The following is a 25,090-nucleotide window of genomic DNA, read 5'->3' as shown; positions in this document are numbered from 1 at the left end:
AATAGATGATAATGAATACCTGCAAGATTTGCTCAACCTGCTGTCTTCATTTGTATTGTCCAGAATCCCCTTGCCCAAAGAATGATCCCACCCATAAGTTAGATCAATCTTCCCATCTCGATGAACTTAATAATGATAATCCTCCACAGACACACCCAGAGATCGATTTGGGGATAATTCTAGACTTTTATCAAGATGAAATGTATACTAACCATCAAACCATGACAATTCTTATAATAGTTGAAACATTTTCTGCACTGAGGTTGATATGCTGTTTGTGCTATACTTTTAGAAAATAGAAATTGTGATTACTGTTTCTCGCAGAGCTCTCTAAAACACAGAGAAAACACAAAGTGTCTTAATTCTCTACATTTTTTGATGTTGTGATAAAATACCATAACCAAAACCTATGCATAAATGATAGCATTAATTTTGGCTCATGGGTCTAAAAGGATAGACACAATCATAGATTAGGGTGGGAAGGCAGAGCAGCAGGAGCAGGAAGCAGAGAGATTATGTTTCATCTATATACAGGAAAAAGTTGGGGTGGAGAGTAGAACAGGAAGTGAGGTCAAAGCCCACCCCAGTGACATATTTTCTCTAAAGAGGTTATGCTTCTTAAAGGTAATAATATGATCTGTAAACAGTACCACCGACTGGGGAGTCAAGTGTTCCAATATACAAATCTATGGGAGCCATTTCTCATTTAAACCACTGTACTCTCTTTAATTTGATTCCATTTCCCTGAGAAAGGAGCTGACCCAGAGCCACCATCTAAAAATGCTACTAGTACAGGGAGTAGTATGAGCTTTGGTACTTGATCTAGTTTTCTTTCCCATTGTTGTAATAAATTAGCATGAAAAATGCAACTGAAAAAAAGAATGAGTTCATTTTAGTCACAACTCCCAGTTCATGTATGTAAAGAAGTCACAGGGGCAGGAACTTGAAAGAACTGGCTACAGATGCATATGTACTTTGGCTCAGCCCACTTTCTCCACTCTCACCCAGTTCAGCATCTCCCATCTAAGGAATAGTGCTGTCCACAAAGGGCTGGGTCTTCTTACATCAATTAATTAAGACTGTCCCCCACAGACAGGATTAGAGATTAACCTGATTTAGATGATTCCTCCTTGAGATTCTCCTCTAATGTGATTCTAAATTGTGTCTAGTTCACAGAATGAACAGCCACACTCCTATAACACACACGGATAGTGCACAGCAGCAATCACAACATTCCTTTCCCTGCACGTCTCACACACTCACAATTTATGTAGGCTGTAGAATTAGCTACCCTGCTTTACCTTGGGAAACACAAAAATGAAAGGTGACGTGAACCCATGCACTGTAGCTAGTCTCCAGTCAGGATCGACATTCACTGCTGCTTTTACTCCTTTGAACTGTCTAATTTCACTTTTAGGTGATGCCTCCATTCACTTTAATAGCTTTCTGGCCCATTACTGGAGAACACATGTCATACATATATATTTCTTTTCCTGTCTTCTACAGTTCATTCCCCAAATTTTGGGAATAAGGAAAATGCATTCATACTAATTGGCTCATGGGAAAAATAAGAATCTTGGGTATAGATTCTGATAGATGAGCCTCAAAATGAGGCATGTTGCTTCTGAGAACATTATTTTGCTTAAAAAAATTTCATATTAATTGTGAACCCTCAAAGAGGGAAAGGAGGAGGTTGGTAAGAAGCACCATCCAGAGAAACTAAATGCATTTTTTCTGAGAGTCATTTTATCACATTTTTCTATTGTATTGCTTGTATATTACCAACAACAAAATTATCATGTTCCTGCTTCTTTCCTTATTTGTACTTTTTATAAATGCACACATTTTGGGACATTAACTTTCATCCCCAGTAGCTAGTTTAGTGCCTAAGTTACAGCACAAATTCAACAAAGATCAGCTTAAAAGACAAGGAGATTCTTTGTCATTTTTCTGCTCCACAGCTAGCATTGTAGTATATTTATACACATCTTGCAAGTGTTCTATATGAGCATGACATTAGATTCATGCACACTATAATTTTGTGTGTGTCCACTGGTAGCTCTGAGTTCAGGGGAGAGTGTGCCATCCTGCATGTGAACAGAGTTCTTAGGATGACTTTAGTGTAACCCCTCACTTGTAACTTTGTGGAAGGCAGGGTCCTTCATTCTCTGCTTCACATACCAGGTTGACTGGCCTATGAACTTGCAGGACTTTGACTCTACCTCCCATCTCGCCCTAAGATTTAGAAATGTATGCTACCATGTCCATGTTTGAACTGGTTCTGGGACTCAAACTCAGATCTGATGCTTTCAAGGCAAACACTTTAACCACTGAGCCACCACTCCAGGTCGTGTGTGTGTGTGTGTGTGTGTGTGTGTGTGTTTGTGTGTGTGTGTTTGTGTGTGTGTGCACGCCTGTGTATCTATGCAGCTTTACAATAACAATCTAGCAACCATCTGACTGACAATGTAAGTCATTTCCTTGATTCTTCATACTAAGTGGTGTTTACTCCATGCTTGATGGCATAGTGTTTTGTTTTTATTTTCTTTCTTTCTTTCTTTCTTTCTTTCTTTCTTTCTTTCTTTCTTTCTTTCTTCCTTCCTTCCTTCCTTCCTTCCTTCCTTCCTTCTCTCTCTCTCTTTCTTCTCTCTCTCTTTCTTCTCTTTCTTTCTTTCTTTCTTTCTTTCTTTCTTTTCTTTTCTTTCTTTCTTTCTTTCCCAATAATCTAGTGAAATACCTGTGCTCACAAATACAGCATGAACACTCTCTGGCCAACTCAGTAACACTTACCCTCAGTCTTTTGTCTCATTATATAGTTTGATTTATAAAACAAACTTTTACATGAATTGATTGAAAGGCCTCAGGAAAATAAATCTTGAAAAAGACAACTTAGAAGTTATTTTCTATTTTATTTTCTTTAATTATCACTGAGTGGATCTATGTCTAGCTATATTTTCATTGTGTAGATTTAAACATTTCTCTTATACAGTATTTTAGCTAGTTTTTCTGTTGCTGTGATATAAAATACCTTGCTCCCACCCCTAGTAACGGGTAAGGGTAAACAGCACCACTGTTTTAATCCTAGGACTATGCCTGACTTGGTGGTTAAAGCTATCTTATGCCTAGGATTCATAAAAATCAAGTCAAATCAAATCCGGGCAGTGCAGCATGGGAGGAGAAAGATGGACCCATGGACCACCATGACACCTGCCTTCTAGCTCATGGCACAGACAGGCCATAGACCCCAGTTGCCATCATACATGCAGAATGGAGGATGTCACTCAGAGGCCAGCCTGAAGCAGGCACCACCACAATGTGCACCTATGTGGTGGTTAGAGGGGAGAGAAGAGAAGTGGAGCAGCTTGAGCATTATGAAGAGAGACATAATTGGAGATTTGAGGACAGAGAGGAGTAGCTTGTCACCTGGGGCCAAGGTGAGGAGCTACAGCTGGGAGCCATGAACTCAGGAGAGCTATCCCTGCCCTTCGCCAGCTTCAGAACCTGGGGAAGTGGGTCCCGCACCTCACCAGGGCAGCACAGTGGAGCTGGCCCTCCTAGTGAAGACAGGGATGAGCCAGTCTCGAGGGTGTGGGAGTTGGAGAGCTGTCCCAGCCCCTCACAGGTTACAGCACTTGGGAGAGTGGCCCCTGCACCTTGACTGAGCAGCACAGTGGAGCTGCCTGTGGAGGTATAAGAGCGGATGAGCCAGCCTCCATTGGCATGAGACCAGGAGAGCCGACCCTGCCTCCTGTGGATGGTGGCATTGGGTGGCCTAGCCATAGCAGTGCTGGAGAACTTACCCTGATGGTGAAAATAAGGGAGATCTGGCAGGCTGACCAGCTCAGCTACCACCTAGGCCCAGATCCAGGGCTCTGAGTTGGCTCCCCACCAAATCTATATCATCTGCAAATATTAGATTAGAAATCATAAAATGGCCAGTCCTGCTGATCCAAAGCTGCAAGATCTCCATGACATAGTGCAACAAAGGATAACAGGAGGAGTCCCAATTGAGGATCCAATAATGATGGTGTCACAAAAGCCAGAGATCTCGAACGAGACCAATGGCTCATTGCAATGAACATTTGCAAGTGAAATTGTGTGACTAGAGGGATATACCGTGGGGTACAACATGACACAGCTTCTATGATGAGATGTTTTCTATGCTTTATTTTTGTTTTAGCATTTGGTGGTGGTGGTGGTGGTGGTGGTGATGTGTGTTTGTGTGTGTTTTATTTTGGGGGTAGGTTGCAAGGGCGAAGTGTAGAGATGAGCGAACAGGGAGATGACTGGGACTGGGATACATGATGTGAAACTCACAAAGCATCAATATTAAAAAAAAATACCTTGACAAAAGCAACTTATGGGTGGATTTGTTTATCTCACAGCCTGAGGCACAGTCCATCATTACAGGGAATTCATGGTGACTGTAGCATGAAGAAGCAAGGTCACATTGTCTCTGCAGTCGGGGATCATGGAAAGATGAATGGGGGTGTTAAGCTCTCTGCATCCTTCTTACTCAGTCCAGGATCCCAGTGAACAGAATGGTGACACCTACAATAGGTAGGTGTTCTCACCTCAGTTAGCAATCAAGAGAGATCTCCAGAGACATTTCCAGAGGACCGTATCCCAGGTGGTTCTTCTCTCACCAGGGTGAAAACTGAAATTAGCCAACACAGATGCCACATATTGGCTCTAAAATACCTCATGGTTCTTTATATGAAAATAGATAATTTCAGTAATGGATCATTGACTGAAACCAGTTAATTCAGCTAATATCAATCCTACACATATTAAATTTCTATATGTTTGAACAGAACAAATGTTACCTGCTGCAAAGTATATTTGTTAGCTAAATCATTCACACTTACATTTGTTTTTTTTATTTAATTACACACATTTTTAGAGATTATATCTAAAAAAGATAAATCATGACCTGGGAAACTATTACATCTTGCTATGAACAACAAACATCTTGTACTTTTATTAATTTCTTTGTCAACAAATCTACAGATGTGTATAACATGTTCTGGTCACACTCATTCCTTACCTTCTCTTGTTCTGTTCTCACTGCTGCCGGCCAGCCTCCCACCAAATCTCTATCCACTCTCATGCCTTTGTTTTTGATGAGTGACCCAGTAGGTTTACAAGGTCCACCTGTATACATCTTAGTGTAATTTGGATGCTTTTAAGCACAAGTCAGGCTAACTCCTGACACATCCCAGGTATATTTACCTGCTGTTCCCCAGAATAAAGATGTGAGTATCCATGTAATGCCCATCACTTAGAACTGTTTGAACATCACTTTGATGACCTACTGTACTTTTGCAAATTACTTTATCTTACATGGTGCTTTGTGAGTCTCCTGTCAGTGCCAGGCCTCTGATAATGTCGCTTTGTACAGTGATTGCACCGATGCCTAGAATTACTGATAATTTCCAGACACTATCTGGGAGTGAAATAGGAAGGGAATATTTATTCCGTTCTGTGCAAGATGACTGATTTCATACAAGATGGCTTTCCTGGCATCCAAATTCAAGGACTGTAGTCCCAAGAGAAAACCTGTGCCCAAATTAGAAAGACAGAAAAAGGTTTCGTACAACAGATATGAGTCAAAAGATGTTTTCTTTTCTAAGAAGGCCTTAAACCAATAGTTTTCTATAATCAATAATTGATAATTACTAACATGACTCTGGCCATGGTAGTATCTTTGAAATAATTATGTCTATATTATGCTATAAAGAGAATAGAGACCATCTTTCCCACTGTCAGAAGTAATTGTTTATACAGCTATATTTCTATAAAACATTGAAAGATGAAGCTGCAAAAAAAATGTTTATGGAGTTAGAGACATGGCTCAGCAGTTAAGAACAGATATTTCTCTTGCAAATGATGCAAGCTAAGTTTCCAACATCCATGTTGGACAGCTTACAACTTCCTATAACCCCCGCCCCAAAGAAACTAACACCTGCTTCTGGTCCTCATGGTCACCTGCATTTATTTATGCATACATGCATGTAGAGACACATATGAATAATTCTTTTAAAAATCAATTATTAAAATAACATTTTTAAGAGGAAAATGGTAACCAGGATGCTGGTGGATAAAACAATGAAAAAGAAATAATTGCATGGTTTAGGAATTAACAATGGTTTTATTTTTTTATTATCTTATTTTACTTTACTTTCAGGAACTCTCAGTAAGGCTGGCCTCGTGTCACAGACCGAAGATATTAAATTCTATGTTTAAAAAGCCAGGAACATAAGTCTCAATTGATATTCTTTTAAGAATGATGTTTATCATATAGATAAAGAAGTAGACAGACAGAGGTTGTCTTTCATGATCTGCAAGCTCTGCATTAGCAGGTTAAAGTACTTCAAATCAAAATTCTTCCTTTGTGCTGAATGTGAATACAAATTGTTTTCTGCCTTTATCCCCTACACACTACAGCTAAATAGCAACTCATTAGCATTTATACTCCATTAGTTACTCTAAGTGACCTGAAAATCATTTAAAGTGTATATACACAGGATATAAGCAAAAGTTGTGTCATTTTAAATTTTTTATTTATTATGTATATAAAATACAATTTATTCCTTTTGTATTCCAGCTGTAGCCCCTTCCCTCATCTCCTCCCAATCCCGCCCTCCCTCCCTCTTCTCCCTCTATGCCTCTCCCCTAGTCTGCTCCTCCCCTTCCACCTGACCCAACCTATCAGGTCTCATCAGGACTGTTTGCACTGTCTTCCTCTGTGACCTGGCAAGGCTGCTCCTCCCCCAGGGGAAGGTGATCAAAGACCCAGCCACTGAGCTATGTCAGTTTTATATCAAGATGGTTTTACTTATTTGGTTAGTTTTATAGTTTTGTATTTTTGAAGTAGCATTGCACCTTCTCTCCTTCCTCCAACTCCTCTGTGTATGTGTGTGTGTGTGTGTGTACACATGAACGAACTTGAAAGTTGATGTGCCTTGGTAACAAAACTGATTTTGGAGTCAAGTCTCTGTTAAGTGTAAATATTTTTTACAAACATAGATTGATAGGGACAGGCGTGCCTAGTAGTAATTATCTTTAAACTGATATATGGATTTAGTACAGGGATGATGAATTTTCTGTAACAGAACTCAGAAAAAAACAGTTAAATTTTCTTGTCTTAAATTTTTTGTCATTTTATTACTATGCCTTGTATCAGTCAGTTTTGTATAAATGGACATGAGACCCTATTTGGCTTGTACCAGTATTGGTCCAATAAAAGCCAATGACTGTTCATCAATAGAAGCAGAGCTGGGTGTGTGGGAATGAAAGGAAGTGAGAGATTAGGGGAGCATGGATTTGGTCTGCATCTGGGTACTTGGACAATTCTCTTTCGCTATAAGTGGTACTCTGGGCCTCCATTGGTGCATCCAGAGCAGGGAATGTGCCTGCTCTGATTAAAAGAATACAAAGTGAATGGTAGTATCTTTATCTAACCTGTGTGGTGGGTGTATATGAACACTCAGAAAAACATTTCTTCAGACTTTGGGAGCTTCTTAGCCTTGTGGTTTCCCAGAATCAGCATTTTCAGTAAAAATGAGATAGGAGACAGAAAGATAATGCTAAACATATTAAAATTCAAGGAATTAAGTCCCATTGAGAGGCTATTCCATAATACAATTCATAGAGGTAGTTCTTTTGTGTAGAGCAGTGCTCACCAGGGTTCTTCCCTTCTCCCTGCCTCCTGAGGCATAGGCAAGCATCTTTGGTTGCCACAGTCTAGCTGGAAGGGTCCTGGCATGCAATAGAAGTCAGAATGATACAAATATCCTACAAGAGCCAGAGAAATTCTCAGTTCAAAAATCATCTAGCTCAACTAGTCAATAATATCAAGGTTGAGATGGCTTTAAAAGAAAAAGCGCAAACATCAGACCCAGTCATGTGCCATTTTGAACCTCTGTGAATGCCGAGAAGTGACACAGCCAAATTGACTTTCTGATTACTTATTCAGAACCTGAGGACTATAAGATGTAGTTCTTAGTTTTTGTTAATGAGCAAAAATCTTTACAAGTGTCTACTGTGATGAAAGACAAACACCAGGAAGAAAATACCTAATTACGCAGTCTTGCTCACCCACCTTCCCTTTCCTTTTAACTATTTTGGAGGTGGAGAGGGGATTGATGTATGAAACTAAGTTTACAGAGATGGGGGAGAAGACATGAACAGAATAATTCTAGGGTTGGGAGGAAAGAAAACTTGACTGAATTCTGCCCAGAATTGCTTATGGCCTTAGGCAAAGCAACTCCCTGCCTTTCTGTTTAGTTTTCTTAACCACTAAAAAGGTGAGAAGACTTTTCCCCTTACCTGTCTAAGAGATACAAACAAATGTGGTACTTAAGAAAAGCAATGGTCTGCCCAGAGGTGATCAGGAAATGGCTTTTACTTCTACAGCATGTGAAAGTTCTTTCAGGAGTGAGATACATTATCAAAAGTGAGGGATTTCAGTATTCACAGACTCTCTCTGACAAGAATGCTCTTCTGTTACCCATGTTCCAGTGAGTGACTCTATATCTATATCCATAAGAGCATCACTGATTGGACTCAGTGAATATTTGGGAAAATATAAAAGAACAGGAAGCTAAGGGAATGGCACATTTTATGAAACAAGTCTGAGAAGAATTTGAGGAAGAAGTAGAGGTGCATAGGATCAAAACACATTGTACACACATAGGAAATTCTTAAAGGATAAATTAAAACTTATTTTAAAATATCTTAAGCAATTATCTGTGGAACATTTAAATGTATATTGAAATATTTCACATGTCATTTACAAGTCATTCTCACACTGAGTTCAAGCTTATTATGATAGCCTGTGCCTTTAATCTGAGAATTCAGGATGCAGGCAAGGCTAATCTGGTCGACATAGTAAGTTCCATGCCAACTAGACCATACTTCAAAAAATAAGACAAAATAAGGTCAGAGTTTTCCACAGAGAAATATTCATTTCTACTGTAAAATTTATTTCATATAATATTTTCTCAGTTTTATTTCTTCAGGTTTTTTTCCAAATTTAAAACACCTTTTCTTTTCCTTAATTTACTCAGGTTAGAGATCATTTGATTACAGCTTTCAAAAGATTGAAACAAAATGTCTCACCCAACCACATGTTTTTTTTTTTCTTTTGTCTCTAAGGATTGTAGTTTTATATTATTTTAAAATTGTAAAGTTTATAAATTTTACACTCGACATGTAACACAAGCTGTTTTTCAGTTTTTTCTGTGAGTTGATTTCAGAGATACAAGCATAATAACATGGCATTTATTGCCTTAAAATTATGTAAATAAAATTATGTAGATATATAACTTAAGTGGTAGAATGGAATCTATAAAAGGAAATGCAATCTTATTACTAAAATTTGAATGCTAAAGAAAAATATCTCAAGCATCATCCATAGAGAGCTTTATCCTCTGCAGAGGATATAGACTTTCTTTATTTCTTCACTGACGATTAGTTTACATTCATACTCACCTTCTCAGACATCTCTGTCTTCCTTGAGTACTGTTTTGGAAAAGGCTGCAGGTGGCCCTCTTGTTTTTAAACAAACCTGTTAAGTTTCTTAGAGTAGATTGGCTACCTTGGACTAGACTCTAAAACAGCTTTGGGATCAGGAAATTCAAAGAATTTGAAATTAATTGAGCCTTGGCTCTGAGAATCAAACTAATGTGGGGTTAGCAGAGCAAACATGAGGATTTTTCTTTTTTGTTTGTCTGTATTTTTTGTTTGTTTATTTGTTTGTTTTGTTTTGTTTGTTTTTTATTTCTGTTTTTTAAGAAATTATTGTATAAATGTGAACACAGGACTATAAGATGGCCATTACACAGACCTCCTCTACTATAACAGGGAATTCTTCAGGCGATGTCTGATGCTTCATAAATTTCAATCAAAACTGGCACCATGGAGTAGGCACTGGGTAAATATTACACTAAGAAGGGCCAGGACCTTGACCAAGGTGGATCTCTTCAACCAGAACAATATGGGAGTATGAGATAATGACAACCACAGCTTTACAAGCAACTATGGATAGATAGATAGCCCTTGTAGCTAGTGGCCTAGTAATCTTGGAGCCTAAAAGTAAAGACAAAGAGGGATAATTCCGAATGTGAGAGTCTTGAACATTATTATTTATGTTTTATTTTGGATATATGGTCACATGTACCTAAGGCTGGCCTCCAGTTTGCTCTATAGTGAAGAACGACCCTGAGCTTCTCATCCTCCTGGCCACCACCTATAGTGCATGGTGTGAGGTTGGAACTTTATGCATGGTGTCTATCTGCAGAGGGACATCCCTAAGACTGTCCTTCAGTGTCATAGAATGGAGATCGACACAGAGCTCACTGATGAGCTGGTGCACAGATGATTTTCAAATTCTAGCTTATATCCTTAGCCTTCAATGTTCTTGAAGGTATCATTAACCAAAAAGGGCTCTCCCTGTTGGACATTAGTTTGACATTTCGTTTCAATGAAACAATGAGCATGTTTGAACATTTGAAACTTTAAAAATACGGTTCACTCTTCAAGCCAAGCTTTCCTATGTGAGTCATTTCCTTCATTCATTTTACTGATTTTTTTAATACTTTTTATTTTTGTACCTAGAATTCTTATTGAACAAAATCTAGCATTCTGGATCTTTGTTCCCTGCAAAGAATCTTCTGTTCAATTATCTTTCCCTTCATCCCTTTCTCTGATTGTCTCCTGTGACATTTTTTCAAATTTTATTTTCTGGGTCATTAGTTAGGTCCTTAGCTTTGTTGTATTGTATTTTTTATTCCATAAATTGACTTTTAAAGTGTTCCATTCTTTTCCTTTTTTGCTTTGTCTTTTTTTTCCAAATTCCAATAATATATTTCTTGTTCATGTATTTTTTATTTTTCTTTATTGTTTATTATAATTTATTCACTTTGTATCCCACCTGTAGCCCCCTTTCTCATCTCATCCCAGTCCCACCCTCCTTCCCTCTTCTCTCCCTATGACTCTCCCCTACTTCACTGATAGGGAGGTTTTCCCTGCCTACTATCTGACCCTAGCATATCTGGTCTCATCAGGACTGGCTACATTGTCTTCCTCTGGTAAGGCTGAGCCCCCAGGGGATGTGGTCACTGAGTCCATGTCAGTGACAGCCTCTGCTCCCCTTACTAGGGAACACACATAGAGACTGAGCAGCCTGTGGGCTACATCTGAGCAGGGGGTCTAGGTCTTCTCCATGCATGGTCCTTCGTTGTTGTTCATGTGTTTTAAAATGCATAAACATTGTGAAAAAAAAAGCTAAGTTATACTAATTAACATGTTTCCTCATATACTATTTTGTGTGTGTGTGTGTGTGTGTGGAGATAGTATTTCAGGTAAACTTTATTTTTAAGTTTAAAAGTCATTTTTAGGAATTCAGAGATGATATACGTTATCTCATTGATGTGTGGACATTACAACACTCAAGCCCAGAGATTGGTTAATGGTACAAACTTCAGTTCAGGGAAGGAACAAAGCCATGAGATGCATTGTTCAATGGGATAACTATAGAGAATGGGTTTCTTTTTCATTTTTAATATCATTTTCATTTTAATGAATAAAATAAATTTCTGTTTTTCTGGGGGGTTTTTTTGTTTTTTTTTTTCCACAAAACCCTAAATTTGTGGTTAAATTTTTTTTCTGTTAGCATTTCTATTCCTTTTCGGTCATCTTAATGTACTTTTATATTGGTGTGTGTGTGTGTGTGCATGTGTGTGTGTGTGTGTGCATGTGTGTGTGTGTGTGTGTGTGTGTGTGTGTGTGTGTGTACATGTGGATGGGAGGCACAAGAAGGGTATTCTGTTGTCTTCCTGCCATTCTTTGTCTAGTTCCTTTGAAGCAGGGTCTCTTGCTGAACATAGAGCTTTCAGTTTTCAAGAAATCAATGAGCTCAAGGATTTCAAAACATTGTCTCAAAACTAAGATGAAGATCACAGGGGTCTTCCCTGAGACTGGTACTCTAACCAAGTAGCATGCATGGAGATAACCTAGAACCCCTGCACAGATGTAGCCCTGCAGTTCTGTCTCCAAGCAGGTTCCATAGTAAAGTGAACAGGGACTGTCTCTGATATGAACTGATTGGCCTGCTCTTTGATCACTTCCCCCTGAAGGGAGAGCATCCTTACCAGGCCACAAAAGAAGACAATGCAGCCACTCCTGATGAGATCTGATAGACTAAGATCAGAGGGAAGGGTAGGAGGACATTCCTTATCAGTGGACTGGGAGAGGGAGAGATGGTGGGATTGGGAGGGGAGGGGAGAGGGAGGTACAAGGGGGATACAAATGAATAAACTGTAATTAATAAAAAAAAATAAAAAAGATACAAGGGATATAACTAAATATAATGAGGCAAATTTTATATAATTTATTCACTTTACATTTTGTTTGTAATCCCCTCCTCGTCTCCTCTTGGTGCTAAGCTTCCTCCCTCTTTTCCTCCCCTATTCCCTAGTCCTCAGAAAGGCAGAGCCCTCCTCCTCTGCCATCTGACCCCAGACTATCAACTCTAATTAGAACTGCCAGCATTCTCTTCCTCTGTGGCCTGGCTAGGCTGCTCTGCCAGGGGAAAGTGAGTAGAGTTAGGGATCACAGTCCATGTCAGAGACAGCCCCTGCTCCCTTTACTAGGGAACCCACAAGGAAACTGGGCTGCCTATAGGTTACATCTGAGCAGGGGGTCTAGGTCCTCTCCATGCAAGGTCCTTGGTTGTGCACCAATCTCTGTAGGTCCAACTGGGCCCAGATTTGTTGGCTTTGTTGCTCTCCTTGTGGTGCTCCTGTCCCCTCCATGTCCTTCTATTTACCCACTCTTCTATAGGTCTGCCAGTGCTCTGCCCAAACTCTGGCTGTGAGTCTTAGCATCTGCTTTGATACCCTGCTAGGTGTTGTCTTTCAGAGGACATCTATGGTAGGATCTTGTCCTATTCCCTCTTTTCAACTGCTTCTAGTGTCTATGCTCTTTGACCTTATGGATGAGAATTAAAAATCCTTCTTAGGTTCTTCTTTGTTATTTAGCTTCCTTAGATCTGAGGATTGTAGTATAGTTTTCATGTATGATAAGGCTAATATCCACTTATATGTGAGTGTATACCATGTGTGTCTTTCTGGTTCTGGGTTACCTCATTCAGGATGATCTTTTTTAGTTTCATCCACTTGCCTGTGAATTACATGATTTCCTTGTTTTTAGTAGCTGAGTAATATCCATTGTGTAAATGTACCACCAACAGCTCAGGCTCTAAGATCATCAATTAATAAATGGGACCTCATGAAAATGAAAAGCTTCTGTAAAGTAGAAAACACTGTCAACAGAACAAAAAGACAGCCTACAGTCTGGGAAAAGTTCTTCTCTAATCCTACATTAGACAGAGGGCTAATATCGAAAATATATAAAGAATTAATGAAATTAAGAGCTAAACAGAGAATGTTCAACAAAGAAATAATGAATGGCAGAGAAACATTTAAAGAAATGGTTAATGACCATGGCTATCAGAGAAATGAAAATCAAAACAGCTCTGAGATTCTATCTTATATCTGTCAGAGTGGCTAAGATCAAAACCTCAAATGACAGCACATGCTGGTGAGGATGAGGAGAAAGGGGAATCCTCCTCCATTGCTGGTGGGAATGCAAACTTGTACAACAACATTAGAAATCAATCTGGTGCTTTCTCAGAAAATTGGGAATAGCATTATCTCAAAACCCAGCTATATCACTCCTGGGCATGTACCTGAAAGATGCTCCATCATACATAAAGGACATTTGCTCAGCTAGGTTCATAGCAACTTTATTCATACTAGCCCGAATCTGAAAACAACTTAAATGTCAATCAAAGAAAGAATGGATATAGAAATAAGGACAATTTTATCAAGCTTAGAGCAACATGAAAAAAATAAAAACATAAAGTTATTCCATTTAAATCAGGAACAAGACAAAGCAGTCTACTCTTTTTTTATTAATTACACTTTATTCACTTTGTATCTCCCCATAAGCCCCTCCATTCTCCCCTCCCAATCCCACCCTCCCTCCCCCTTCTTCACACATATCCCTCCCCAAGTCCATTGATAGGGGAGGTCCTCTTCTCCTTCCTCCTGATCTTAGTCTATCAGATCACATCAGGAGTGGCTGCATTGTCGTCTACTGTGGTCTGGTAAGGCTGCTCCCCACACAGGGGAAGGTGATCAAAGAGCAGGCCAATCAGATTATCTCAGAAGCAGTCCCTCTTCCCATTACTATGTAACCCACTTGGACACTGAACTGTCATGTGCTACATCTGTGCAGGGGTTCTAGGTTATCTCCATGAATAGTCCTTGGTTGGAGTATGAGTCTATGGGAAGTTCCCTGTGTTCAAAATTTCTGGTTCTGTTGCTCTCCTTGTGTGGTTCCTGTCCTCTCCAACTCTTACTATTTCCCACTTCTTACATAAGATTCCATGCACTCTGCCCAACAGTTGGCCATAAGTTTCAGGGTCTGCTTTGATAGTCTGCAGGGTAGAGGCTTTCCAAGGCCCTCAGTGGCAGGTTCCTAGGTTATTTCCTGTTTTCTTCTTTTTCTGATGTCCAACCTCTTTGCCTTTCAGGATGGGGATTGATCGTTTTAGTCAGGGTCCTCTCTCTTGCTTAGTTTAGATGTACAGTTTTTAGTAGGTTTATCCTATGTCATATGTCTATATGAGTGAATATATACCTTGTGTGTCTTTCTGCTTCTGGGATAGCTCACTCAGGATGATCCTTTCCAGATCCCACCATTTACCTGCAAATTTAATGATTTCCTTATTTTTCATTACTAAGTAATACTCCACTGTGTAGCTGTACCACAGTTTCTGCATCCATTCTTCAGCTGAGGGGCATCTGGGCTGTTTCCAGCTTTTGACTATTACAAATAAACCTCCTACAAACATGGTTGAGCAAATGTCCTTATTGTGTACTTGAGCCTCTTTTGGATGTATGCCTAAGAGTGGTATGGCTGGATCTTGAGGAAGTGCTCTTCCTAGTTGTCTGAGAAAGCGCCAAATTGATTTCCAGAATGGTTGTACAAGTTTACATTCCCACCAGCAGTGGAGGAGGGTTCCCCTTTCTCCACAGCCTCTCCAGCCTGTGTTGTCACTTGAGTTTTTCATCTTGGCCATTCTGATGGGTGTAAGGTGAAATCTCAGGGTCTTTTTGATTTGCATTTCCCTAATGGTTAATGAGGTTAAGCATTTCTTTATGTGTTTCTCTGCTATTCTATATTCTTCTACAGAGAATTCTCTGTTTAGCTCTGTTCCCCATTTTTTAATTGGATTACTTGGTTTGCTGTTTTTCAGATTCTTTAGTTCTTTATATATACTGGATATTAGTCCTCTGTCAGATACAGGGTTGGTGAAGATTCTTTCCCAATCTGTAGGCAGTCTTCCCTAGATGCTGAAAAAGCATTTGACAAAATCCAACATCCATTCATGTTTAAAGTATTGGAGAGATCAGGGGTAAGAAGCACATATCTAAACATAGTAAAGGCAATATACAGCAAGCCTATAGCTATCATCAAACTGAACAGAGAGAAACTTAAATCAATCCCACTGAAATCAGGGACAAGACAAGGCTGCCCACTCTCTCCATATCTCTTCAACATAGTTCTGGAAGTCCTTGCTAGAGCAATAAGACAGTTGAAGGAGATCAAGGGGATACAAATTGGAAAGGAAGAAGTCAAAGTATCACTGTTTGCAGATGATATGATAGTATACCTGAGTGACCCCAAAAACTCTACCAGAGAACTCCTACAGATGATAAACACCTTCAGCATAGTGGCTGGATACAGAATTCAAAATAATCAGTAGCCCTCCTGTATACAAAAGACAAAAGGGCTGAGAGAGAAATTAGGGAAACAACACTCTTCACAATAGCCACAAAGGACATAAAGTACCTTGGAGTAACCCTAACCAAGCATGTCAAAGACTTGTATGAAAAAAAAATTTCAAGTCTCTGAAGAAAGAATTAGAAGAAGATATCAGAAGATGGAAAGATCTCCCATGTTCATGGCTTGGCAGGATTAACATAATAAAAATGGCCATCTCACCAAAAGCAATCTACAGATTCAATGCAATTCCCATCAAATTACCAACACAATCCTTTACAGACCAGGAAAGAAAAATCTCAACTTCATATGGAATAACAAGAAACCCAGAATTGCTAAAACAATCCTATACAATAAAAGATCTTCTGGAGGTATCTCCATCCCTGATCTTAAGCTGTACTATAGAGCAACAGTAATAAAAACTGCATGGTACTGGCATAGAAACAAAATGGTGGATCAATGGAACTGAACAGAAGACCCAGAAATAAACCCACACACTTATGGACACCTGATCTTTGACAAAGATGCCAAAACCATACAATGGAGAAAAGATAGCATCCTCAACAAATGGTGCTGGTCTAACTGGATGTCTACATGTAGAAAAATGAAAATAGATCCATTCTTATTACCCTGCACAAAACTAAAGTCCAATTGGATCAAAGACCTCAACATAAAACCAGACACATTAAATTGGTTAGAAAAAAATTGTGGGGAATACCCTTGAACTCATTTGCACAGGAGACAACTTCCTGAACAGAAGATCAACAGCACAGGCTCTAAGAGCAACAATCAATAAATGGGACCTCATGAATACTAAAAGCTTCTGTAAATCAAAGGATACCATCATCAAACAAAAGGACAGCAGTCTACTCTTTACATATTTATTCAAAATATAACTTGAAGCTCTAGCTAGAGCAATATAACAACTAAAGAGGATCAAGGGGATAAAACTGGAAGTGAAGAAGTTGAATTATCAATATTTACAGATGATATGATACTATACCTAAGTGACCCCTTCAATTCTACCAGTTATTAAACACCTTAAACAAAGTGGTTGGATACAAGATTAACTCAAAAATTTCAGTAGCCCTCCTATAAACAAATAATAAATAGGCTGATAAATCAAGGAAACAATACCCTTTACAGTACACACACTCTGTGTGTGTGTGTGTGTGTGTGTGTGTGTAACTCTAACCAGGTAAGTGAAAGGCATGCATGACAAAAATTTCAAGTCATTGGAGAAAGAAACTGGAGAAGATATAGAAGGCAAAAAGTTATTCCCTGTTCCTCTTACCAAAAGAAACCTGCACATTCAAAGGAATCTGCATCAAAATTCCAACACAATTCTTTATAGACCTTGAAAGAACACTCAACTTGAAAGAATGCTCAACTTTATAAAAAAAAATAAATAAATCCCTGGATAGATAACTAAAACATCCTGTACAATAAAAGAACTTCTGAAATTATCAACATCCCTAATTTAAAGTTGTACTACAGAGCTGTAGTAATAAAAACTGACCAATGGAATCAAACCAAAGTCCTAGACTTAAATGCACACACCATGGACACCTGATTTTTGATCAAGGAGCCAAAATTATAGAATGAAAATGAAGCATCTTCAACAAATATTTGTTGCTCTAACTGGATATGTACACATAGAAGAATGTAAATATATATATATATATATCACCCTGTGCAAATCTCAAGACCAAGTAGATTAAAGATCTCAACATAAATCCAAATTCACTAATCCTGATAGAAGAGAAAGTTGGGAATAGCCTTGAATCACTGACCGAGGAGACAACTCCCTAAACAGAAGACCAAGAACACAGCTACCTAGAACAACAGCTCATAAATGGGACCTCATGAAACTGAGAATCTTCTGTAAGGCAAAGATCACAGTCAATAGAACAAACAGCAGCCTACAAAATGAGAAAAGATCTTCATCAATCCCACACCTGACAGAGGGCTAATTTCCAAGATATATAAAGACCTCAAAAAACCAGACATTAACAAACCAAATAGTACAAATAAAAACTGGGAAACAGATCTAAACAATTCTCAAAAGAGAAATTTCAAATGGCTGAGAAGCACTTAAAGGAATGCTCAACATCCTTAGTCATCATGGAGATGTGAATGAAAATGACTCTGAGATTCCATCTTACACCTGTCAGAATGGCTAAGATCAAACCACAGTGATAGCACATGCTGGTGAGGATTTGGAATAAAGGGAACACTCCTCCATTGCTGATGGGAGTGCAAACTTGAACAACTGCTTTGGAAACAAATATGGTCATTTTTTGGAAAATTTGAATAGACATACCACAAGATCCAGATATACTACTCCTGGGTTCAAGTTCAAGGACACTTGCTTAACTATGTTCACAGTGGCTTTATTCATTATAACTAAAAACTGGAAACAACCTACATGTTCCTCAACTGAAAAATGGATGAAGAAACTCTGGCACATTTAAACAATGGAGTATTACTCAGCTATTTAAAAAAATAACATCATGAAATTTGCAGGCAAATGAATGGAACTAGACAAAAAAATCATCCTGACTGGAGTAACCCAGATCCAGAAAGACAAACATGGTTTGTATTCACTTGTAAGTGATTATTAACTTTAATGTAAAGAATATCCATGCTGCCATCCCCAGACCCAGGGAAGCTAAGTTACCCAAAAAGACTCAAGGGGGGATTAATGAATCTCCCTGAGAAGTGGAAATAGAATATAGATCACCTTACAAGTGGATGTGGGGCAGGGGAGGATGGGCAAAGAAGGGATGTGGGGGGAGGATTGATGGAGACTGTACTGCTAGAAACAACTGGAATCGGGGGCCATTTGGGACGAGTTAGAAATCCGGTCAGCGGGAACTCTGTCTAGCCTGTGAGGGTAACCCGAGCTGAGACTTGCAGCAATGCAGGAGAGGAGCCTGAACTGGTCATCTCTGTAACCAGGCAAGAGTTCCAGTTACCTACAGTGTGTCCTGCCTGCCAGTGCTGTGCTGGTGTTAAGGTGGTGCAGAATTTCTGGGAGTGGCCAACTAAGGACTAGTCCAGCTTGAGACCCATGGCATGAGAGGGAGTCCACCCCTGACAGTGCCTGAAGGACGAGGACCCAATGGTTTGATAGTCTAGAAACCTAGAATAGAACCAAACATCACAGACAAAAGCAAAAAAGTCAAGGAAATTATTCCTAACAATTTTCTGCTATACTTATAGATTGGCGCCTAGCCCTATTGTCATCAGAGAGGCTTCATCTAACAACTGATGGAAACAGGTGCAGAGACTCGACTCGTAGTTAAAAATTAAGTGAAGCTTGGGGAATCCTGCGAAGAGGGGGAGGGAGTATTGTAATCCAGATGGGTAAAGTACACCCCAAGAAAACCCATGGAATCAACTAACATGGGCTCATAGGGGCCCACAGAGAACTGATAACCAGAGAGCCTGCATGGGACTGATCGACGACCTCTGCACGTGCATTACAGTTCTGCAGCTTGGCCTTTTTGTAGGAGTCTTAACAATGGGAGCAAGGGTTGTCTCTGACTCTTTTGTCTCATACTGGATTGTATCATCCAGCCCTAACACGAGGGAAGGTGCCTAGTCTTACTGGAATTTGATATGCCATGTTTGGTTGTTATCCTTGGGAGACCTCCCCTTTTCTGAAGAGAAAAGCTGGAGGTTTGAATGGAGGTGGGTGGAGGGTAGGTGGAGCAAGACACTGAAAAAAGAGAGAGAGGAGAACCTGCCCTCAGGATGAAAGAAGAATAAATTTAAAAATTAAAAACAAAAACAACAACAAATGCCTTCACATAAAATTTTCTTCTTCTTTAGTCCTGTTAACCAACCCTGGAGTTAGTAACACAGTAACACGTTACTTTTGGCACACCTTTGACCAGCTTGTGACATAACAACACAGTAGGCTTTTACCTTGGGATGTAGAGGAAAACCATTAGCACAAAGGTGTGTATTAACTCCCTGATTTAATGAGACATAAATGGTTGTTAAGAGTAGAGGAAGAAAAACATTCTGTGGCCAGTGAGTGCGTAGACTTGCTAATGTTCCTCTTTGTGGAGAGGTGAACAGGTGCAGTACCGAATTACTAAGGAATGCAGGGAGGCTTGCCTTTATACACAATTGTTCTCATATTGGTACAATGTGGGAAGGTTGGCCAGTGATATTGCGAAAAATCTATTCATAATTTCCCCAAGTCCTCACTAGTCAGTACCACTGGATCCACGGGTAGCACAACTACAGAACATTATTTGAGTAAATAACCCAGCTCTGAGAAGAGGGTAAATGACCTGAAAGCAGGAGGTGTGAAAAGGCTTGCCTGGACTTCCTGGTCTGTCATTCAGTTGCTGTGACAACCATTGCTAACAAAACAATAAAACCCATAGTAACCTTTATGGTTGTGTGGAGTTGTGGAGGGGGCGAATTAGCAAAGAATTTGGCTCATTCATCCTCAGGGGACCCATTTGAATCATCAAAGCTTAATGTCATTTGTCTGCATCTCTTTCAACAAAGCAATCCACATACCAATTTGCTTAAATGGTGGATGCACATGCCAAATCTAATTATCCCTTATCTCACACAGTCATTAATCATTCCTTTCCGTTATTCATTGGCTACTCATAGAGACTCCAGCCTTTAGTACATGAAACTTACACACACACACACACACACACACACACACACACACAACAGTATCCTGTTTGTAAGTGGCATTTGTCTCTGAAATGGAATGTGTAACATTTCTCAGTTAGATGAAATATTTTTTGGGAGGAAAGCCAATGATATGTTTTATGGCATTATTCTTATAATCTATGAAATTAATAAGGAAGAGGCAGTGCCTGAAGATCATTGTGAAGCTGCAGGCATTTCCTGGTTGTTAAATAATACAGTGCAGGGAAACTGGTAGACACCTACAACAGTACCCAGGGACCCAGCAATGCAACCTACAATACCCACGGATCCTAGGAGTACAACCTACAACAGTGTCCAAGGGCCCCGCAAATATAACTTACAAGAGCACCCGATGGTTACTTACAACAGTTTCCAGGATCCCACTCTATTTTGAAAATACCTTTTAAGTTACATGATGCATCAGGTGAATGTCATATGTCAGCTCTTCTCACCTCACTCTCTTCCATTCTCTTGCTTTTGTCATGGCACACAGCCTGACTGGTGACTGATTATTTGGCCATAACAGAGAGTGATTTGCTTAGTTTATTTCCACTTAGAAAACACTTCAAGTCAAGTCACGAATGCCTTCATCAGTGAAAAAAAAAAAAGGCAGGTTGTAGATGTTATACATTTGCTGTGGAATTCTCCCTGATGCCTCAGTAGTTTTAACAGCCAGTTTGTCCTGGGGCACTCTTCTAACAACTATCTGTGTTGTCTAAATCGAACTGTCTGGATACAACTGGTAGAGTTTATATTTCAAAATGTGTCTGTACTTCACATACTTTCTCATACCTTTGAAGGACCAATTTGAGCATAGATTTCTGAAGATGTTTGTGCAGCACATTATATGGAAGACGAGAGGTGCAGAACCAGCCTGATGTTGGAAAACAAACATATGAGTACAGGAAGAGGACAGAAAGAAAGAGAAAGAAATTCAGAAAGATGTTCTCCTTCTCCCCCCACACACCCTTTTCTACATATTATCCTTTTCTAAATATTGCCATTTCCTAAAAAAAAATAAATAAAATATTGATTGTTTTTAAATTATTTGTATGTGTTTGTATGAGTCTATGTATAGTTATGTGTAGTTGTGTAAGGAGACCAGAAGAGGGCATCAGATATCTTGGAACTGGTATGACAGTCTGAGAGCCAATTGAAGTGGGTGCTGGAACCAAATTTAGACACCCTGCTGGAGCAGCTCATGGTTGTAGCTACTGAGCCCTCTCTGCAGCCCATGCACTGTTTGTATTTCTTCTCTCATCAGTGAGACGATGTTTCAAGGGAACCCCTCATAGATGTCTACACACACTGCTTGTCCCTAGCAACCCAATGCCACCCTTACGCCGTGGCTTTGAGTATTTAGGAAACTAGTTTTGTGAGTGCAGGGATGTTCTAGGCAAACTTCAAGAATAACATTTGTATGACAATATTTTAACAAAAAGTGATTACAATATGTGAAAAGACAAAATTATGAGGAATTTTATTAGAGATCCAATTTGCTTTTACTTAAAACCCATGAAAATAAAGTCAGAACTGGGGTTTTTTACAAGAAAGGAACAAGAAAAGGAAAGTTTTTTTCAAGTTGGTGGCTTTGATGCAGATGGCTTGCTGTTACTTCTCGTAAGGGTTAGGGCAGAAATGGGCACCCTTTGTAGAAACTTGCTGGAACTTCCTGTTTCTTGGAAAGACCCGCCTGTTGTGGGATCTGTCTGGTTCTTTCAGTTCCGTGTTGGACTGTGAATCCTTTACTCTGACTCCACCTAGGTTTAATCTGGTCTGGGGTCTGCTGCAGGAGCTGGATCCAAACAGTGCTGGGAAACATCTAATTCGCTCGGGTGCTTCTGTTCACCACTACAGGCAGGCTTCAGGCTTACCAATGACTTCTTATCCTTCCCCTCCCTTACCATTGTCTATTCATCACCAACTCTGCTGATCCTGTCTCCCCAACATCCCCAAAATACCTTATTTGTCTATTATTGTTATTATTGTGTTCACAGATGAAACCAGCACTTTCTTTTTCCTAGGTGTGATACTACTTTGTCTTTAAATATGTTCTTTATTTTTCACTATGTGGATATGAGTGCATCTGTGTTGGAGTATATGCAAGTGAGGCAAGCGCCCTCTGAGAAGAGGCCATAGGTGGCATGGCTGGAACTGAACTCAGGCCTCTGCAAGAGTGGTATGTGCTTTTACCACTGAGCTCTCTCTTCAACCTCTAAATGTTATATTACTTTAAACTAATTTTCATCCTTTTTTACCACTAAATAAGTTTAGAGACTTGGGAATACTGGTGACAAATTGAAAAACAAATATCTTACATTAAAAGGAAGAAAGCATACATCCTGGAGCTAAATATGAGTGACCATAGTGGGGATACACATATTCGAGGCATAACAAATACCATATTCCAACATGGTAAGAATTTCATGAAATTTTTATACTAACAAAACAAACTCATATATCAAAACCCTTTCCACATACTCTGGTGAAAATATCAGGTATGTGGGTTACAGAGAAGTGGGGAAATTTCTGCTATAGTGCTCAGAAGCTAAAGGATTACTTTCTTAACTACAGAAATGTTTAGTCACACACAGAGGTAGATGATAAATACCCATCTGAGAGGCTAAGATACCCTAAGATTCTCAAAACTGCACTTGAAAGGTTGCAAATCTCTATAATCACTGATAATCTAAATCAGTCAGTTATCTCTCCTAGAATGCTTCATGTCATGTGACTTCTTTTCAGAATCTTTAGTTCATATTAACTTTCTTGTCAAATTTCTCATTGTTTAACTGAGGAATGTCAGGTCTCTTTCTAAGGTTTTTTTTTTTTAAATCAGAAACAATTATATTGACTTGATTGAAATACTATAAATGTTAATATCTATATGTATATGCCCCTGAAGAGACATAGTGTGCCGGAATATTCTGTAATATCAGCTCTTAGTATTATCATATGCAAAGGTTCCCAGGAGATGCTAAATACATATCTGATTATTTTCCCCTTTAAACTTAAAAAAAAAACATACTATCATTTCCTTAATTGTGGAGTAAGTTTTATAATTCTTGATAGAGTTCAAAATCAACTTCAAGGCAGAGGCCAGAAGACAACTTCAGGAGGTCAGTTCTCTCCTAATCTGTTTCCTGGAACTGAACTCGGGCCAACAGGAGTTTCTATCCCCTGAACCATCTCCCCAGGTTTGGTTGAATTTTTCTCTTTTATTTAGTACTTTCGTAGTTCCATAGTTGACACTGTCAGTGCTGCTGACAGACATTCCATTAGTGCCTCATGTATTTCAAGTTACTTTGAGTTTTCTATACTTGGGCAATATTGACCAAATATCATGCTCTCTTCGTCAGCCTAGAGGAGTTGGAACACTCTTACCTAAAGGCAGCAGTAACGAGGACTGAGCATCTGACCCAGGGTCCTTCTATTGCTTACCTTCCTTAGGTGTACAGATTTTAGCAGCTTTAGCCTATATTATATGTATAATATCTGCTTATAAGTGAGTATATACCCTGTGTGTCTTTCTGCTTCTGGGATACCCCACTCAGGATGATCTTTTCTAGATCCTATCATTTGCCTGCAAATTTCATGATTTCCTTCTTTTTAATTGCTGGGTAGTATTCCATTGTATACATATACTACAATTTCTGCATCCATTCCTCCGTTGAGGGACATTCACAGTCAGATGGAAGGGGAGGAGAACCTCCCTATAAGTGGACTGGGGGAGGGGCATGGGAGGAGAAGAGGGAGGGAGGACAGGATTGGGAGGAGACAAGGGAGGGGGCTACAGCTAGGATACAAAGTGAATAAATTGTAATAAATAAAAAAATTAGATGACAATGCAGCCACTTCTGATGAGAACTGATAGACTAAGATCAGAAAGAAGAAGAGGAGGACCTCCCTTATCAGTGGACTTGGGGAGGGGCATGCATGCAGAAAGGGGAGGGAGAGTGGGATCGGGAAGGGAGGAGGGAGGGGCTTATGGGGGGATACAAAATGAATAAAGTGTAATTAATGAAAGTTAAATTGAAAAAAAAGCAGTAGTACTGATATGAATGAGTACAAATGCATTATGACCTGAAAAAAGAGTATTCAGGTGAAGGAATGGATGCCTGTGAAGAGGAGGATGGATATATATTAATACACAGTATCTGTAAATGTACATACCAGTTGCCTTTTATGTTTAAAGCTCAAGTTCTCCATTTGATCTTGTTGATTAGATGATCTTTCTCTTGTTTCTTTTGTGTGCCAGAGACATTTATACTTTTCTGTTCATGCCCTAACCCTTTCCTGATTACAGGATTTGTGCTAATTAGTTATTGTGATTCCAAAGTTCACCACAAACAGCTTTGTTCTCAGTCCTGAAAAGGCAGGGAGACACATCAACATTCAGGATGGACCTCTTGAAACAACCCGAGATCACCGGGGACTAGATCTTCCCATTTGAATCAACACGACAGACATTCACCATTCACCAAGTGTAGTTTTGAAATTCTGTAGACTTTCCAAATGAGGCCTATTACACTGAAATATTCATAGT

The 25,090-nt window shown here is 39.3% G+C and overlaps 1 protein-coding gene across 1 annotated transcript in view; it reads left to right on the top strand.

Moving 5' to 3' along the window:
• The window catches only part of Dpp10 (dipeptidyl peptidase like 10), a 1,523,950-nt gene that overhangs the window by 726,370 nt on the left and 772,490 nt on the right, over nucleotides 1–25,090 (top strand). The gene's annotated exons all lie outside the window — the stretch shown is intronic.

Source organism: Meriones unguiculatus, chromosome 18 (genome assembly GCF_030254825.1).
Source record: "Meriones unguiculatus strain TT.TT164.6M chromosome 18, Bangor_MerUng_6.1, whole genome shotgun sequence".
NCBI classification, from domain to species: domain Eukaryota; kingdom Metazoa; phylum Chordata; class Mammalia; order Rodentia; family Muridae; genus Meriones; species Meriones unguiculatus.
The sequence above is the reverse complement of the archived record's forward strand: the minus strand, read 5'-3'. Positions and strand labels throughout refer to the sequence as shown.